General features: G+C 44.3%; 1 protein-coding gene across 5 annotated transcripts in view; it reads right to left on the reverse strand.

Moving 5' to 3' along the window:
- cntfr (ciliary neurotrophic factor receptor) overlaps positions 1–18,968 on the reverse strand; it is a 153,964-nt gene that overhangs the window by 111,103 nt on the left and 23,893 nt on the right. For all 5 annotated transcript variants that reach the window (XM_055513173.1, XM_029168111.3, XM_029168114.3 and 2 more), the window contains one exon: positions 12,420–12,452. The gene's annotated coding sequence lies outside the window, so the exon portion shown is untranslated. The remainder of the gene's footprint in view (positions 1–12,419; positions 12,453–18,968) is intronic.

Consider the following 18,968-nt stretch of genomic DNA (forward strand, 5'->3'; position numbering starts at 1 on the left):
TTTAATCACCATTTCTGAAGTCAGATGCCAGCAGGCAGCTTCCAGTCCCATTTGCATCACTTGTTTCCCCTCATCTCTCCTTAACAGCTGAGGGAGCTGCGGCATCAATCACTCTTAACTAGCCACGCTGTCAAAGAATTTCCTCTACCAACTTGTGCAACCCCACAGCGACTGTTGCACAGTTTGTGCACCAGGGCCGAGCAGGGAGTCACGCTGCCACACTCACCGCCATTACACATGCCACAAAGACTTTGCCCCTTTAATGAAACACAAAAGGCTACAGACTTTGGTGGAGCTCTGTGATAGAACCTAATTTGTGTTGGTTGAAAATCTTCACTCAACAGATTGTTTTAAAGCATTTACTCAACGAATTACCAAAGATATTAAATTTACCCCAAGCATATTTAGAAACTAATGCCTGTATGAAAATAAGAAAACTCACATTCATTAAGGGAAAGAAGGATGAACATTTCTGAGAATGGCAAGAATTAACATTATTCATGAAATATTTGCAGTGTTTAACTTAATGTGATGAATAAATAAAGCGAGGGGAGTCCTAACAGTGTGCAAAATAAGTTTACCTTGTGCAATTAAATCACATGCACTTTAATTTTCCTCATTTCTAGGCGTTAGATCTCATCAGGCTGCTCTTGATCAGTGCGTGTATCCGGATGTGTTTGCAAGCTCTACACTGCGTTTTGCTGTCTCACAGTGGATTAAAACAGACAATCTGTCTCTTTTTCCTCTCGTTCCTTTTATCTATAAAACATGACTGACTTCAAAGAGACGCTGCACTGTTACAGTAGCTTCCTTCCTTCAGACTGTTGAAGGGGAGCCAGGTCCCTGGAAATATTAAATTGCACAGACCAGTGACAAAAAGAAGATTCCCCGACGTCAGCTTGTACAGTATATTCCACCAAACTACATTGTCTTTTGCAGAGCCATGAAAAAGCAGGTACAAAAAGACAGATTGATCAGGGTCATTAAAGGCAGAAAGTACAGGCTTTAAAACAGATTGTTTTGTGTCCTTACTGTAGTTTGTGCTGTGTTTTCATGGCCTTTAATTACTGTCATACTTTAATTGGCTATATAATAATACATTAGGTTCACCAGTGTGTGTTGCCCCCTATAGAATAGAGAGCAGCAGAAAGGCAGATGTTCTAAAATGATTAACAGAAGTCTAGAGGAAACGAGGCAACTGAGATGCTTCTGAATTCACTTGATACTTTTCTACTTGTTGTGAATGAACTTGGACCCACTTGGGACCGTGGTTTAAAGAGAACGGCTGCACACTGCTTTTCACAGAAGGAAGTGTAATATGTTGACCAGTAGAAACGCATATACTAACATAAATATTAATAATAATAATAAAGGTTGCAGTCGGCGCGTCTGTCTGGGCCAGTGGAGCTGCTTCAGAGTCCTGTGGAAACACTTACAGGCCTAACTGGTGCTCTTTAAGACTTGTCATCCTGCGAGCAGGCTCATTTTACTGTGTCAAATCCACCCCCCTTCGCTTCACGTCGCCTCATCTCGCTGTCGGCTTGAAAGGTTGAAGCACCATGTTCGCGGTGCCTTTTGTATGCCACAGCACGCGCCTGCTTTTTTCTATACCTCATCCTCTTCTTCCTACAAAGATTATATTTTCTACATTTAAAGCACTGCTGAATGTGCTGATACCTGTAATAACTCCATTACCAGTAAAATAAGCAGCCAGAGGATAAGGGAAAATACATGGAACTACAGATTGAGTAACTCCCTTTCACTGTGTAATCTGCTGAACATCCCACCCGCACCCCCCACCCCCCCTCGGACTTCATCCTCCATCCTGTCTTCTTGCCCCTCCCTTATTTTAGTGCTCTAGCGTTCCACTATCCTCCCCTCCCACTTTCATGCCCTCCCTTCTGCTTCAATTCTCAATTGGCCTCTTCAAAAGGTAAGAGGCCGTCAGCACAACTTCAGCAGGAGAACCACACCATGATCAGACATGTCAGCACCTCCATCACACACACACACACACACACACACACACACACACACACACACACACACACACACACACACACACACACACACACACACACACACACACACACACACACACACACAGGGGGACACCAGCACAAGTGAATAATTCAGCACCATCACCCCCACACACACACACACACACACACACACACACACACTAGGGAGGTCCACCTGGATCACATAAAAAGCCTGTCCTGCAGGAAGGGAGGGAGCTACAGAGGAAAGAAGGAGCAAGAAGGAATAAAGTGTCAGAGCAAAGACAGAACCAAGGGAGAAGGTGAAAGAGGGAGGCAACATGGGAATTGCTGGAGCTTTGACGGAGGGAAGGGAGGAGAGGCAAAGGAGGAAAAGGAGATGAGGAAGATTGTACGAGGAGGTCACCACAGGTATTACCTCAGAGTGTGTGTGTGTGTGTGTGTGTGTGTGTGTGTGTGTGTGTGTGTGTGTGTGTGTGTGTGTGTGTGTGTGTGTGTGTGTGTGTGGGTGTGCGCACACTAAATCACATCCACCTGTTCAGTTCAGTGCCTGTTTTAACTTGCACAGCTCCATCACCTTTAACTTATAAACTGTAGCAGCTCCCGTCAGCATCTTTATGTTTATTTCTCCATGATGCGCTGCTTCCCCACATCCCATTTCTAGCTTTTGAAGTTCTTATTTTATTTTTTTTAAGAGAACGGACAGATAACACAAATGTACACAGTGCGGGTGGTTATGAGATACCAGTCAATGAGGAATGAGGAATAAGCACCAGAAATGGCCTGGAGAGAGAACGAGAGCGAGCGATAATACAGAGAAGATCACAGGGAGTCAAAAATTATTTGTGGGAGAGCGGAGTGCAGATATCACAAGGAGCACAGAAAGCAAGAGGCTGCGGCAGAAAGTCAGAAACAGTGTGGGATAGCAGCGAGTGAGAAAGGAAGAGAAGCTGAGAAGGAGAGGAGTTTATACTAGGATCAATGGATGGCCTGTCCTCTGCTGCGTCTGCATTTCCTCTGGCTCATACAATAAGGCCCTCTCACTACACCAAGGAGCGTGTGTGTGTGTGTGTGTGTGTGTGTGTGTGTGTGTGTGTGTGTGTGTGTGTGTGTGTGTGTGTGTGTGTGTGTGTGTGTGTGTGTGTATGTGTGGGCTTGTTTGTGCATGTGTGCAAGGGCGAGAATGTCATTCAGGGGGAAAATGACCCCATGCACTCTGCTCTTTTCTTAACATCAGAGGTCACCGGTCTGTAGCCTCTTGCAGGGTCCCATGGAAGTCAATCTAATGCGTACAGGGAGGCCTTTACGTCGCTCAGCGTGGACATCCATAGGTTTTTATCTGCTCAGTGTCAGTGTGAAAGTCTCTCTCAGCTTTAGCTCAAAGGAATGGATGATAGATGCCGGAATGACTTTCTAACAATTAATCAACGGCTCATGTAGCTGCAGGATGTCAATAGACGTGAATATTCTCCTTGAGGTCGTCGTGTCGCAAACAGTCAAAATGCTGAATCAGCAGTTGTGTTAATTGACTAACGGCTGCAGTACATACAGTATTGTACAGAGAGCAGTATGGATAATGGATGCCTTTAAATCAGGGCTTGTGCAGAGTCGCTGTAATCACACCTGCAACGGTAGCTTGGATGAGAGTCAATGCTACGCTGTTAGTGTTTGACCTCTGCCAGGTCTTTAGCCACTGTACACGCGTTTACTTTATTTTCGGAAACAAGTGATTTTCTCAGAGACGGACAACAGGCTGCTTAAAGGTTCCAAGGGCACGAAAACCCGAGGCCGGGGCCCTGCTTTGGATCTATACGGGGATCAGCTCAGAAAGGTGTGCAGGGAGAAAGCGAGAAAGCAGGCGAGCAATAGGGTGAGACAGTGTGTGATGAGGCGTGTGCATGTGTGTCCTCCAGCAGCCATGATGCATTAGTGTAACCTGATCCCTGCTCTCCCCTGTGAGCCCTAACCTTGAGACGGAGAGATGCAGGTTGTGAAACCGTATACAGTTATAAAGCCGGCAGTGTGTCTTCATCACTGAATTTGTGTAATATTCAATACCCCATCCTGGAGAAGTGATAATGTGGGGGAGCCATTATGCTGGTCGTGGTGTCGTGACTCACTTTGTTACAACGCAGGGTCCTTTCTCCGGTCCTAAAAATGAAACAAGCTGGACTTCATCTCCTCCTGTGACTCGCTGTCCTGTCGCTCTCCAGCCGCCCACCGTGAGGAAACGCTCCGTCTTTACAGCCCAGCGGCTGCTTTTTGGGCCGGGTTTTTGTGATCTTAATACCGTTTGTGCCCTAAGAGGAGTTAGGGCACAAACTGCTATATAAATAATAATAAAAAACTATATTTAAAAATGTCTGGCTTAAAGCTGCAATAAAACGGTTTACACAATTTATCTAAGAAATTAGGTAGAAAATGAGTCTGAGCAGCGTTCTGTTGTTATTCCTGCGAGACGTTAGTCTGTACAGTATGTTGTTGCTGCTACGACGACCTGCTACCACCCTGTTTGCCCCTTAGAGGAACTTATGAAAAGCCCCAGTTCTTATTAGAGCTAGAGCAGGTCACAGAAACCTCAGCTATGAGGCCTTTAGTACATGGAAACCTAATAGCGTCAGAAATAACCATTACAAGGACCAACACCTGCATCATTTACAGCATAAAAGTACTAGTGTATGGATAGCACTAAAATAGCATTGCATTGCACTGATCACTGAGCAGCAGAGAGTCATTAAGTGAAAGTCTGTAATACGGAAAAAAGCCTCCTTTACTTCTGATGACCAGATAAAACCTTAGTGAGGACGAGACATTTCATCACAAGCTTTTGCTGCATTGTTAAAAAGCTGTGTTATGCCTCAGAGTCATTTCTTTCATTAAGGAACCTGGGTCATTATTGGCCCAAGTATAACGAAGCTCACAATTGAAATTCTTCATCTCAAATACATTTAATAATAATGGGGTATTATTCCCCATCTTATTCTCCTACATTAAATAATACTATTCCCAGAGCCCATTAAGAAACTTAATCATCGGGGGCTGAAATGCACTGTGGAGAGATAATTACAGTTGATGATATTCACAGATAATTTGCAGATGATCACACGATTCGGTCCCTTTCCTTCAGTCTTTTCGTGCGACTTGCAGCCGCACACCTACCGCGATCTGTCTTAGTTAAGCATTTTAAAGTAGTGGAAAGCCAACAACTGAAACGCTTGTCAGATGAAAAAAGGGGAAGAAGATAAAACGCGTTGAAATAAGAATTAAAAAAAGACAAAAGGTTTAAAAATAGGGATGTGGGAGGAAGAACAATAAATCATTTACAGAAAACTGCGGAGTAAGGTCACCGGGGTTTAAATATTCATTATGAGTGTCAAGTCGAAGCTTTTAGATCTTGTGGGATATAGTTACACTTCTCTCCTCATTTGATGTTTATGTTCACTGAATTATGCATCAAAACCAATGTTATAAATACACATAGTGTTTATTTGTTTCTTCTATAAGGAGCAGCACCAGCGCTGCCAGGTTGAAATCCCTCCGGTGTCACCTAGTTGTAACGGTGCAAAGAGCGGAGGCGGCGGCGACGGGAAAAGCATCCAGCGAGCGGCAGATTCTGAGACGAACGAGAGGGAGTCGCCGTGAAAACAAAGCGGCGCCGCTTGACATTTCCATCCACTGCGTTTAACCTGCATAATTCACAACCACTGACTAAATGTCACTTTAACAAGACACTTGACATTTTGATGGACACTGTCTGTTTTCAGCAGCAGGGTATTTTCTCTCTGGTTTTAAAATGAACATTTCAAATGTTTAAGCTCTGCAGAGATCAGCATCCGTGTCCTGTTAAAAGACACGCAAACTTTACAGAGTCTCTTCTTGTTTCTAACTGTTAACTTCACCACAAAACGTACGGTTCACGGGATCCGGGTGTAAAATCTGAGAAACCTTTGCGTATTTATTAAAGTCTGGTTCAGAGGTTCTCATTAAACCGGTCTCACACTGCACACCATGAATAAGGCAAGAGAAGAGCACGTCCCACCAGCAAAGACGACTTGCGTATAAATCTCATTACTATGTGCTGCATGTTCATGCAAATTCACAATAAGCAGGTTACTACAGCGCACGTAAACCTGCCCTGTTACTGAGATAATCAGATTTCTCTGCATTAAAGACGCTGCCGGTGTGCGTAAACACACGGCGCCAGTAATAAACGTTCAGGTTATGGTCAAATGGGACAAGGCTCGAACAATAATAATATTTCAGCGTCTTCAGGTGCTCATTGTGTAACACTGCAGTAGGAGGAGGAGCTGGATGACCTGTTAGAACGGCACAACATACTGTATAAGTGAGCGTGCCCTTTTCTTCACCCCTAATTTCTTAGTTTTCAATCTGCATCATCCCTTTTCTCTCCGTTCTTCTTCCCCTTCGAGCTCTTCATTCATCAGCCGCCACATCCAGCGTCCCGGCCCATCTCCATCTCCATCCATCTCTCTTTCATGTTACCTTTCCACCGTCCACCCCACCCCTCTTATTTCCCTTTGTTGCTCATTTTCCCTCTCTCTTCACTAGATTCCGCCTTTGTCTCTCGCTCTGTCACATTCTCTCTCTCCACTCTCTGCTGGGTGTCCTGCACCCCCCCCCCCCCCCCCCCCCTCTCTGGGAGTAGCAGACCTCCTGACGGCTTAGTATTGATCCTCCCATCTCCCTCTCCTGCTATCGCTCTCTCGTTCTCTTTCTATCTTACACGGATACACACGTGCACGTACACACGCATTAGGGTGACAAGATAAAAGCGTTTGCATGCCCCAAGGCAGAGCAGCTAAACATGAGACCAGAGGCTTTTAGCTTCCAGTATATGTATCAACAACAGAAACACGCAGCAAACACAAGGCTTCAAATACACTCCCGTCTCTCTGAGAAGAAGTGCCTGAAAATTACCATTCGATTATTTTCACAACAAGCTTCTCGAGTCATGCGGAGCATAAAATATCGTGACTCTTGTCGAGCTGCTGTGGTCCTAACATTCTCCAACTGTTGCCTCACGAAGCTAAAGGCAACCAGCACGCTCTAGTCTCCATGAAGGAACATTTCCGGATAATAATGCTATTTTTAATCTAGGCCTCGAGGGGGAATAACTTGACTCGAACTGGAAGAAGATCCTTGTTTTTGTGTTCACGCGAAGCTGTCTGGGAGATGTTTTGGAGCCGGGCTGTAGCACGCATGTAAACAAACTGGAAATGAGAAAAGGGGGGAGAAGATGCAACTTGGGTTTCTGTCGGAGCAGCTGCACGTTGCTGGAGTTTGAAACGGACAGGACTTGTGACTAGCAAAGACCAATATGACTCAGATGAACTCATGTGCGCCACCTATGGACAAACGTGGACACGACTGCAGCCGTTGCAAAGTGGGCGCCACCTGCAATTTTATGCTGTAGTGTCATAAGCCTTTTAGGTTTCACTCACAGCGCAACAGCCTCTTTTCCCTCTTTGCCACTTTTAGAATTTAGAGAATGACACTTTTGTTGGCAGCAGCTTTCAGCAGAGTGACTGCATGCATCTCACATGAAAGTACATGCCCCCGGGCATGGCAGCGTTAGCGGCCTGCCCCGTCCACTGTGCCCCGGCGCTAACGAGAGGTTGTCAGGAATCAATACCTGGCATGAAAAACGATGTGATTTTCAGCTGCTGTGGCCGCATCAATCACACCACTACCATTAGCTCATCGCTCCACACCGGCGCGGACCCCCCCCCCCCCGCTCTCAGCTCCTATGCAGTATCACCGTTTTCGCCTCTCCTCCTCCTCTACCACTCTCTCTCCCCTCCTCTCTCTCTCTCTGCCAGCTCAGCGGATGCCCCTTGTCACAGCTCCTATTTCAGCCTTCTGAAGTTTCCTAATTGATCGCAATTAGAGCCCCTACAGAGCAAAAGGGGCCTCTGGGGTGGGGGAGGCAGAGAAAGTGTGTACACGAATGTGCATGCATGTTTGTGTGTAGGGCCCAGAGAGTGAAGAGGAGATTAAAATCAATGAGCCTGCTTGGAGAGTGGTTATAGCCACTGGACTACATTTGACCACAGACTACTGGGGTAATGACACGAGAGACGAAGGGAGTGACAGAGGCAGACAACGGGAGACACAGAGTAATAGCAATTCAGAGGCAAAATTAAGCAGACTACTGATGAACCAAAAACCACTACAGCTGGTGGAGGCACCGGCCCGATCATGTACTGTAGGAGCAAACAGTGGCCAGAACTTCACAGGTGGCAGAAGAACAGATGCGTTAACGGAGGTGGAAAGACACACACTAAGTGATAGTAGTGAATGTAGATACAGAGAGAGAGAGGGATTAGTAATAGAGAGATACTGAGGAAGAATGACAAAGAGGAAGAATAACAATGGCAGCAGAGCTCCTTCCATCCTTCTTGCAAACGTCCCTGATCCTTTTTTCTCTCATTTAAATGCCTTCCCATTGTCATTGCAATCCAGGCCCAAACCCCCCACACATTACAGCGCACACGCACTGACCTCAAGCACCAACGGGGACCTTCCCAAGGAGCTGTGCTCACACGTCCTGGCTAATCCCTATCAATGGGCGCACACATGCACCCACTTGCAGTGTTTGCTGGAAAGATAGGCTCAAGTTTCTCCAGACTGCAGATGTCAATGTGACCCGGCCGCGCTAACACGGGTGTGGAATGGCAGGCAGCTTGTCACCGAGCAGCCAGCGTCTTGTCAGCAACACGAGGGCCGGCCAGGCTAGTGCAGCGTCCACTCCAACCTTGTCAACATGCATAGCTGATATACAGTAGCCAGCTTTAATTCTATTCCTCGCTCCGCTTTAGCAGCTCTCCGCCACCACACACTGTCAGCAGTGGTGTCCAACAGAGCAGAGTTGCTCAATACAGTTAGCCTCCAGTGTCTTCAGAGCTGCACGGGGCAACGGGGCGTCTTGTCAGCATGAGGCTGATACGACTGGGTTAATGCGACTCACAGGCTGGGGCAACAGAGGCCTGGAACCATGCCAGACAGCAGAACATACAGTACAACAAAGTGTCTGAGGAGTCAGGACACACAAGAGTCTTTGGAACGGTAGAACCGGAGATGACCACAGATACAACACATTAGTGGCACAATGAAACAAATCTACATCTAAAGATGAAGCATCTACTTTACAGTGACTGAGGTACAGTAAATATTTGAGTAATTGTTAGTGTCTCGCAAACTTGCAGAACACTGTGCATCATCCTTTATCGCTTCCTTTTTAAAAGAAGTTAATTATCTTGGAAAAAACTCTGAATCCAATGAGAACTATTTCACTGTCCTAAGAGCTGCTGTGGGCAAAATAAAAGAATATTTTATATTCCAAACAGGAAACATAAAATGTCCCCTTGCTTGACTTGGTGTGCAATTTAAAAAAAAAAAAAAAAAAAACGTGGTGTAATTTCAAAGGCATTATTTCAAAGCCATTATGGACGGAGCTTGGATGTCTCCTCCTGCAACGCGCACAACAGGCCGGTTCAGACCTGCAGAATACATTTTGACCTGGAATGAGGTGTAATCAGTGATCAGTTAAAATAAACAAGCAGCGTGTGCGTGCGTGCGTGCGTGTGTACTTGTACCTGCATCGTAGTGAGAAATGTCTTTTCCTACCAGAGTGAGGACATTTTGACAAAGTGAGGACATTTGGTCCAGTCTTTACTTCTTTGAGAATTAGAGAATTGAGGTTTGGTTCGGATTAGAGCAAGAGGACGAATAAAGGCATTCTTATTCCTATTCTTATTGTTAGAGGTCTGCCTTTAGCTGTGCTGGTTAGGGTAGGGCGCTAAGGAAGGCGTTATGTCAATGGAGGTCCTCACTTCAATGTAAATGCATGGATGTGTGTGTTTGTGTGCGTGCGTGCGTGCGTGCGTGCGTGCGTGCGTGCGTGCGTGCGAGCGTACGTGATTCTAGAGTAATAGCAACCCAGAGGTCTCCAAACACACTCTCACATTACTGACGACCCCACACGGTCTGTGACACGGGTACAGGCAGGATGCTAGTGCACTCGTGAGGGCAAATACAGTCAAACTGTGCCGACCCGTCTATGGGAGCTGAGGAGGCAGAGGGAGGAACTTCACTTAATGATCTCTGTGGATGTCCTCACGTTTGAATCCTGTATAGTTTATTACTGTACAGTATGTGGTCCAAACCGTCTTTAGGAGGTGAGGAGTTCCTTGTTTTTGTTTCATTGCCAGAAAGTTAGGTACAACACAACAGTAAGAAACATAAATAGTAAAATGTACAGAGAACTCTGCCAAACAAACAAACACAGTTCAGCCTAAAGCATAAAAAGTGTAAAGTCTTCTTATTTTTAGTCCTTACATTTAACGTCAACACCCAAAACAGATTAATAACAGATGTGGGAATAATGGAATATGTCTCACGGCTGAAGTAATCTGACTTCAGAAATAATTCAACTCCAGTCCCATTAATAGTCTTGTGTGTAGCAGTCAAACAGAGCCTCAGTTCCCCCGAGTCTCCGTCCCCCGAGCTTTCCTTCTTTCCAATTCATTTAATGTGTCTTGTGTTTCAGAATCTGGGCTCTTTGTTTATCGTGATTATGCAACGTGACACATGCCTCGGCGTAAGCCAAACGTCCCACCGGGGAGAATGAATTCCTGAGCTTGAACTCAATTACAGTTATGGCAAAAACAGCATGGCATTACAATGCATTACACCTGCTTTTCCGAGGCAGCCTAAAGCGTCCTCGGTTCAAACCCTGGACCGGCGTGGAGGAAATGTGGCTGGAGGAAAGCACATGAGTAATGCTGTCCCCTCCCTATTGACTGCAGTCAACTGCCCTTGAGCAAGGCCATTAACCCACAATTTCTCTGCCGCAGCTGCTGAGCGAGCAACAATTTGCATTAGCTAATTCTGTATGCAAATGCCATCTGTCATTCATGTAGCGACCAAAGCCCCGACGCAGACTTTCCTTTTTTGACATTTAAATGAGTGACATACATTCAACTGCAGGTCCGTCTGAGTCAATGAAAGTGTGTATGCAGGCTATTAGTGTTCAAAGCGGCGCAGACTTCCCTGGATGTAACCCTATAGTGCTGAGCGGCGAATGCGTGGCAGTGGCCTGCCTGGAATCTGGATATCTGTCCGCTCTGTCTACATGTGTGTATGTGCCGTCCCCCGAGTGTCTGTGTGCGCTACTGACTAACGTCTGCACACCCGCATTTGGGAGGATTGTGTATCAGAACGCTGGTGCGTGTTCACGCGAGTGTGCGTTTCTATCATCTGCGTAGGATGGTTTTAATTATGTGGGAGTCATTTGTAGTGTTGAGGTGGCACTGTGCTCCTTGAAGAGGGGGGGTGGAGGGGGGGAGAGTGTTACTACTGGCCCTCATGTAGGCCAACGTATGTGAGTGTATGTGTGTGTGCGTGTGTGTGTGTTGCTGGCATTTCTGTCCAGAGGAACCCTATACGCCTTTCAACACCCGGCCGCCCCACATGCATCACGCGTCCTACTGCTGACACACACATGTCACCACAGCAAGCGGACCCAGGCTAAGACACATTACTACCACAGAAGAAGAGACCACCACAGAGCAGGCCAGACGGCCTCAGCGCACACCCGGCAGCTGCTGGGACAAAACCAATTTTACGACAATATTCTTGGAAAGACAAAAACGAATGGAAAGGAAGGCTGACACTCACACACTGACTTGTTCTGACATATGCTGAGCATGTTCACAGAATGTCTGGGGCTTTTCACACATGTGGCTCCTATTGTTGACTTGATCTATCAAGCTCAACGCGATGGGACGGAAATCTTGCATGAAGGCGGAACAAATTTGCAAAATGATGCAAAGTTACTGGTTGAGCAGGACGTTCGCATGTTAAAAACGAGAACAAAATCATCTATGAAGGACGGAAGATTAAACCAGATTAAGGCAGATCTCAGTCATTACTGTACACTGAATGTAAAGTAGATCTACCGCAGATGTTTTAATAGAAATAATAAGAAGTTACAACAGAGAGAGTCACATCTTAGGTTCAACACCCTAATACGTTTTGGCTTCAATAATAAAACAGCTGCAAAGAGTCATGTGGACGATCTGTGTGTATGTGAGCAGCTACACTATTATTAAAAGCACACTGAATCCAAAACACTCCTGCAAGAATAGAATCCTGGTGTAACAAAGGGGTGCTGTCCTAATCAGATTTTTTGAGCAGGAAAATAAAGATGGAGAGCAACCTTCTTGTTTGCTTCAAAGGAAAATGAAATGGGTTTCATGGACCCCTGGCGCGTGAAACGTACTCAGCACAAATCACAAAAGCGCCGCATCAAGACAAGATTCGGCCGGACAAAGAGAGAGCAGAAAGCGTGAACTCGAATGAGAGCGACGACAGTCGTGACTGCAGGAGAGAACTTACCTTCGGAGGACGAAGGGTCACCTCCTCTTCACCCTGTCAATGAGAACACATAGTTAGTTGCTACAAGCAAACAGACATGAACTCTGAAAAAGACAAGAAAACTCTTGACAAAGCAGTAAAATCTCTGCTTCTTGTACATGTAGCATCTTCACTGTTTAATGGCATTTAGTTGTTGTCTCAGCAGCGCCGGCACCTTTCCCGCGCTCCCTCCATCTGGTTTCTATTGGCTCCACCTGCCCATCAGTCTCCACACAGGGACAGGTGAGCCTATTACACGCTTCTCACTGTCTGCTACACACTCGCATGCACGAACACACACGGATCCTCAGTGGCCCCGCTTCATGCTAACTTAGACCTCCACGCACATCAGCCAAATCTGTTGCGCTGTAAAACGGCTGTTACCGCAGCCACGTCATGCGCCTGATGAAGTGGTCCAGTGCTGAGTGTAAAAGCTGCAAAGAATCCATTACTCGAGCACAGAGGGAGACGGAACAAAGCAGGTAGAGGAGACCTGAAATTAGCCATCTGAGCTCCAAGTGCACAAATTCAAAGCTAAAATCGCAGTGGTGAACGTGAAGCAAGAACAAGCTGAGATGAATGAAGCTGCAGCGTTGGAGTCGGGGTCGGCTGAAGTCAGTGTGACGTGATTTCCCTTCCACACAGCTCCAAATATGAGCTCCCGGTGAACTCACAGCAAAGACACTGTTTCATTCAGCCTCAGCTTAAAGCGACAGTAATGCTCTGTATCATCTGTATCTGTGGCAGAAACAGTTTCTTATCGATAAGACTGAGTCAACATTTATTTTCACACCACTCTCTAAACACAGACTTTCGTCCCCTTTACAGTAGTTCAACATGTTTGTACATTCAGCCGTGAAAAGTAAATAAAGATTGTGGACACTGATTTTTCCCATCACAGCCTCATTACCAGCGTGGTGGGAGCAGTGTGTTGTTTAATATTCACAATAAAACTGACTTGGGCTTAAAGGTGACATTCAATGCCTCGTAACAACTCATACCAGCAAATTAGCTACAGCAAAACACAGGTTATGGATTCAGGATGAACCTTTTTCTTAGTCTCCCTCATTTGCTTACAGGTCACTCGTACCATATATAAAATAAGATGCAGAAGCAGGATGTTATAACATGTCCCCTTACATTTTGTACCACAGATGAATCTGACCCCACAGTCACAGATAGAGGACATTCTGCTTTTTCTATTTTGTTGCTGTTTTTATGTAGAATCAAGGCAGCTCGTCTCCATTTCTCTAGAGACACCAGTGGCTGAAAGGCTATTTATTTATTTTCAGAAACCCGCATGCCTGCCTGTCTGCTTGACTTGGGTAGAATGAGAATAGTTGAGGGGGGGGGTAGATTTGCTGATGCTGCCGTGCAGCATCATTGCAGAACACGCTATCATGTGAAACATCACCTTTTAGACAACTACACACTTTCTCCCCATCTCCCTCTTGTTTGTGCCTCTCTACTTGTCTCCCTTGCTCGATCTTTTCTCTCCCACCTTGTCTGTGGCTCCACCACACACACACACACACACACACACACACACACACACACACACACACACACACACACACACACACACACACACACACACACACACACACACACACACACACACACACACACACACACACACACACACACAGTTTCATCTGGCTTTCTCCTTCCTCCAGACCTTGACACCAGCTGTACTTTTCCAATTCAGCAGTTCTCGCACTCTGCCGATGACACAACAAGATTTGCTGGGAAGACACAAATAATAACAACACTAAACAAAAACAAACAAAAAACCTAAACAAAACCAACAAATCAGCAAAAACAAATCCCACATGGCTCTTTTGTGCTTCCAGATAGGAAGCGTGACCGTATTAGCAGGGCAGGCTGAAGTTATCTATGTGGACAGTGAATGTGTGATTACAGCTGAACAGAAAGGAGAAAAGAAGGGGAATGAAAGGAAACACTAAATATGCAACTGCTACTACAGACAGAGGGATTAAAATAGATGAGTGTGAGCAGTGAGAGAAGGCTCTCAAAGATAATTACACACTCAGAACGAGTCTGTTCAACAACCTTATACCAACAGATCACCCCTTTTGGAGCCACACATCCAAATTCCAAGTGTCTCATTACATTTGGCATAATGGCAGCAGTGTAGTCTCGCAGCTTGGTTGCGTTTCCACTTCAGTTGAAGCCAAAGGCCTTTAAAACCTCCAGGTCATGGCTGTACACCCTGATTTAGACAGACGGATTTACCAGCATCTAAGCATTTAAAATAGAGTCAGTGAAATGCGCCTTCTGTTGATGCCCAGTAAATGCAGCCTGTTCCTATATTCCTTGTTTTAATCTGCTGATCAGCTTATAATAATACAGGCAACCTGGAGGGTCTTTAAATTGCCATGCAAATGAAAATCCTCAGTGCAAACACGGGATTAGCTTCCTATCCATTTTTCAATAGAAGCATATGTAATGAAATATTTCACTGACTATATCATTCTGCTAATGTTATAAAGCATGCTCCCTGACAGTGGCACAGATGTGGCAGTGAGCCATGTCCACTGGCCAAACATAATGCACTCTACAAACACGTGTCTTTCCTGCACTGTGACTTTATTGCAGGGATAAAGGATTACAACAAAAAGGGAGGATTCACCACAGCCACCAGCTAAAAGCTGGGATCGCACTGATTCATGCATATGTTTGCTCTGGTAGTCACTTCAGCACCAACAAGCTTTTAGGAATGGGGTCAAATTGTAATTTCCTTTCTTTGTTTGTTTTGTGCACGTCAAGTGTGCATGTTTAAAATAATTTCACACAAACATATACCTGCAACTTTTGCACATTCACACACGGACACAACAAAGATGAGTACATTTGGTACAAAATGCCAGAAATACACAGGCTATAAATACACGTGAATTAAAAGGTGACCCTGGCAGAGTATAAATCAGCAGGCTAAACTGAGCTATAGGAGCCACTGAACTGCTCAGTGCACAGAATCTAATGTGAATTCATCCAGCAGCCCCCCAATTCTCCCCTTCTGCTCTGTTTCCTTGCCTGTTCGGTTAAAGCCAGAGCTATTATTAGAAGGTTGGGGGATCAGGTTAGGAATATGAAGCCTAAGAGAACAGAGCCAGACAGAATTCAATTCATAGGGGTTAAACCCGGATAAAACCGGTTGGCCTATACCAGTATGGTTGCATACAGTATGTTTGCCATGCAATTCAGATTAACACCAAGGATCATAACACAGCATAGCATTAATGTAACAGAAGGGATGAAGTCATTGTAATATTTTACTTCTGTTTACGTCTCATTTCTATCTAATAAGTTATGAATACAATGTTAGTGGGGTATTAAAGAACAGATTGCTGTAATTTCTGGCCTGCATCTTAATTCAGTTTAGACCAGAATCATCAAGTGAGAGTAAAAACACATCCAACCAAATTTCAATATAGCTAAAAAGTGCCAGGAAGAAGAGATTATGCAGGTGAGAACAGAGTTGCAAGGAATGAACTTTTAAGATATTAGAGTTTAAAACAGCAAATGGGAGACACAGTTCTGACTATATGGCTGCTTCAAAACTGTCAGCTGACATGACTGATGCTTTACTGTATCTTGGATCTCACTCTGAGTCTAATGTAATGGGTCGGGGTCATTCTGTCAGGCTGTAATATAATGAAAACACAGAGGATAGACATCTACAGAAATAGACTGAGATGGTTTAGTACAGAGAAAGTCCAGAGCACAATGAGAGACAGAAACACAAAAATACTAAGTGATTCAGTAGAGCCCTTATTAAAAATATAGCATATCAACAAACCCTGCAAATAATGATATTTTCTGGAGAAAATATAATGTTTGACTGTAATGATACTGTACCTGCAGTGTGTTGTCTCACACTGCTGCCAGGACTGACTGATTAAAGAATATTTCACCAATACTCAATAGGTTTCTATGTATGTTTTCAATCATCTTGAAGTTCAATCATCTTGAAGTTCAATCTGCGGACTTTTAATGTGATTTTTTTCTTTCTTCATGTCATCATCAGAGCCTGATTTCATACAGTTGCTGTTTCAAACCATTAAGTGATATTGCAGTGGACGGAGGACTACTCGGCTGTTCTTCGCAATCCAAATACATTTTCGCATGCTCATAAACAGTCTCTTAGAGGCTATTAACAACCCTGACCTGTCCTCAGCGAACTACATCAATAAGCAGTACTCGCACTGGCAAACTGCATCTGGTGGCCGCACTCGAACCAAGCTGAGAAACTGGGATATTTATACAGCAGCTAAAAGTGAGCAGGTTAGGGTCCTTTAAAAACAGCATGTTCATTAATTAGGCATATTAGCATGAGGGGGAGTATGTTACAGAGCAGTGTGAAACACTCTTCACATGTTGAGTGTGGCAAAAATTTGGTCCATTTAATCTGTATCTTGTCATTCACAGTCAGCAGGCACAGACACACACGCCGCCTTGACATGATCTGATGTGAGTTTAACTCTTTCTCTGAGCTTCTCTAGCTACAAAACACAAAACCTGGGTCCCGTGGGTGTGAAAAACCCACATGTACTTTGTACATGCTAATGGTGTTATAGTTGTTTCAACCATCCTGTTGTTCGGTACGTCACTCACTTTGGAAAACACAAACCAAAACACGCTTGGAGACTGTAAACATTCCCTGGATTCGGGAATTTAGCAGCACAGGCTGAAGTTAAAAGTGCAACAGACACCAGCATCCCAATCTTCTGCCTGGTTGCATTTAATTGCTTAACGTGAACATGCTTGCCTGCATGAAGCTGATCGCAGCAGACACGAGGCCAGCATAAACAAACTTTAATGGGATAGTTTCCTGAAATATACACAGTTTATTTTGTCAAAAAATATGCAGACCCCTCATTAATGTACAGGACGATTCGTCAGAGCCATGTCCATGAGATGGCATCTCAAAACTAAGTCCTAATTTAATGTCTGTTGTTTATGTTTATGTAGACAGATGATGAATGTGGGCACATTTTCAATAAATGACCATTTGTTGCAGAAATAATTGAAAGACTAGGCTGGTGAGCCCCATGATAGAAAAATAATAGGCATCAGTGTGCTGGAAAAGTCTGACATTTAAACTTCTTACATTGTAATCATGTAATGGGAACAACCTTTAATTTCACAGTGCACAAAAAGATGGCTGAGGGCTATTATTAATAATTTATGTACAAATCCCAAAACACACAACGTGTTCACAACGAGTGACATTAAAAACAATCAGATCTTGGGTTGCAACTGTGTTTAAATAATGCAATGAGGCAAAGTTAGAAAAACAATACCGGATAGTGTGACGTGGAGCTGAGTTCAGTGTGTAGCTGTGTGCTTTAACTAATGTACATTTTCATTACGGAAACTAGTGGTGTTCATGAAATGTCATGTTTAAAGAAGAGAAGTGTAAAGATTCCTCATTCAGTAGAGTAAATCACACCAAAGAAACCCCAGGCTTCGGCGGTTCAGAGGTAGAGGAAGGAAGCTATTATTCTGAAAAAAAAAAAATCAAGGAAAATGTAAATGCCATGGAAACTGTCATTCAGAATAAGAAACCATGATCTATTACAATTTACCCTGTAGCGCTAGTTTTCTGCCTGAAACTCGGACTGAATCTACATTAAGATGACGTTTTCTGACACTATTAAGTATTATTTGTCAAATGTTATTAATGTGTCTGACATTTGTACAATGGCTTGATTTATACAGAACTAATGTGGATGAATATTGTCCACATTTGTGTGGGATATGGGCAGTCTGAAAGCAAGTTTCACTGAAAAAAATAAATAAAAAGTGAACAAAGAATAGCCAGAAGAGAAAAGTAATGGATGCTCGTAGAAGTGAAAAGGATGAAACAAGATGAATGAAACCTCAGAGAGATGATTGATGCTCTCATCATTGTGTCCACCTCTGCACCACAAGACAAATATTCAAATGGGAATAAGAAAAGAAAAGGGAGTAGTGGCATACAGCCGAATGAGCTAAAAGCCTTTATTTAATATATGAAACAGCAGCTGACAGCTTGACAAAGATGTCCGTGTTTGGTGAAGAAGATGATGAAGGGAACGGAACTGGGAGGGTTAAAATCAGCTAATTGTTGGTCAGTGGGGGAGATTCTTGGCAAAGGCCATAAAGTGTGAAATGAGTTACAACTCTATGACTGCATTAGCAAGAGAAAACAAGAAATCCTACACTGAGAAGTGTTAAACTGTGTTATGTGCAAACTAAAAGTGGAACATCATGAAGTTAAAGTGAAAATGTAATTAAAGGTTAACTGACACTTACAATTACTGCTCTGCCTTTATAATACAACAGTTTGTAAGTCTGTCCAGATTTGAGATGCATGGGCCTGTTACGTTATCTGAACCGCTCCCTGCTCTGACCAGTCCAGCTGGGGGCTGTTAGCGCTCACTTAATCAGTTCAAAACTATCTATTACCAAAAACTGGGCACAAGTGATTTAAAATGAGGGAAGCACCGAGCGCTGGACAGCTGG

The sequence above is a fragment of the Betta splendens genome, chromosome 12, assembly GCF_900634795.4.
Source record: "Betta splendens chromosome 12, fBetSpl5.4, whole genome shotgun sequence".
NCBI lineage: Eukaryota > Metazoa > Chordata > Actinopteri > Anabantiformes > Osphronemidae > Betta > Betta splendens.